This window comes from Myotis lucifugus, unplaced genomic scaffold (genome assembly GCF_000147115.1).
Source record: "Myotis lucifugus unplaced genomic scaffold, Myoluc2.0 scaffold_78, whole genome shotgun sequence".
In the NCBI taxonomy this organism is placed as follows: Eukaryota; Metazoa; Chordata; class Mammalia; order Chiroptera; family Vespertilionidae; genus Myotis; species Myotis lucifugus.
Genome location: NW_005871126.1, coordinates 3,615,002 through 3,616,521, shown reverse-complemented (window position 1 = coordinate 3,616,521; position 1,520 = coordinate 3,615,002).

Genomic DNA, 1,520 nt, shown 5'->3' with positions numbered 1-1,520 from the left:
TATGCCAGAAGGAAAAGTGGTGAGGAGGAAAAGCAACCACATTTCCCTTTTAGTCAGATAACTCTTAGGGTAGCACAGGAGTACATCAGAAGCAGAGGACAGAAGAAGGAGGGCCTATACAGTGATGGCGAACCTATGACACGCGTGTCAGAGATGACACGCGAACTCATTTTTTGGTTGATTTTTCTTTGTTAAATGGCATTTAAATATATAAAATAAATATCAAAAATATAAGTCTTTGTTTTACTATGGTTGCAAATATCAAAAAATTTCTATATGTGACACGGCACCAGAGTTAAGTTAGGGTTTTTCAAAATGCTGACACGCCGAGCTCAAAAGGTTCGCCATCACTGGCCTATGAGGAGCCTCTTTTAATAGTCCAAGTGGGAGGAGAAGGCTTAAAGTAGGGCAGTCACAATAAAAACTAAAATAAGGAAACTGAGGAACACTTCTGAGTTGGCAGGACTTGATACATTGAATTTTGGGATGTGGAGGTATAGTTTAAGAAATGCCTCCAGTTTTCTAAAGGGCATGAATCTGATATTTATAGAACAAAAATAGTATACCGTGGAGTTAAAAGTGATTTTCTAAGTTTGTTCAGTTCCAAAAAGCTAATAACAATATAATAGGAACCAAGTACCCCAATGCCTTTAACACAACGTACTAGAGTAACTAGACCATGCTGAAAGATCAGAAAATAGGCGAGTGCTAAGAGATTATAAAACTGGTTTTTCCAACATTAGCCTATCATATTCCTTGAGGCTATACAAGGGAAAGGGAAGAATTCATTGATAAATTGCACAAGAGTGCAATAAGAGTCCTTTGGGAGAAAGTTGTATGCATGCTTGTAGGAAACAATCCCCCATCCCTGCCAGCTCCAACACACTCACAGTCCTGGCCTCGGTCCCTGCCCGTAGCGGAAGCGAGGAAGACTTCGAGAGAGGTATGTGGAGGGAGAGCTTTACCTGCAGCCCGGGCGTCGGGTCACAGGCACCCGCACCCCATTCAGCTAACGGCAAAGAGACGTGGTTAGCTAGATGGTCCGACAGCAGAGGATGCTATGTTAGGTTGGAATGCACTTTCAGAGTTTGCTGGGGGGAAAGGATGAGTGCGTTTCCCAAGAACCCGCTATGGACCCTGCGAGAATATCAGAGCAATTCCTTTATTTTAAGAACGCTCTGCCTCGTGAGATCATTGGTCTGTCTTTAGGCACTTCGCCAAGCTTCTTTTGGCCGCCCATCTTTATTTTTTTGTTTTCTATCTTCTCTTTATCACATGTACGTTGGAAAACTACATTCAGCTGTAAAAACCGTCACACCAAGCCCGGCAACAAGTAGACGCCTCCGTGCCTGGAGCGCGCAGCGCGCGGCCAAGAGGCGGAGGGACGAAGTGTGAACCGCTCGGCACCCGGAGGTGTTGTTCCCAGGGGACCGGGGCAGAAAACCGGAAGAGGGGGGCCGGGGGCACGGTTTTTTTTGGGAAAAAAAAAAATTTCCGCCGCCCCCCCGGGGGGCCCCGAG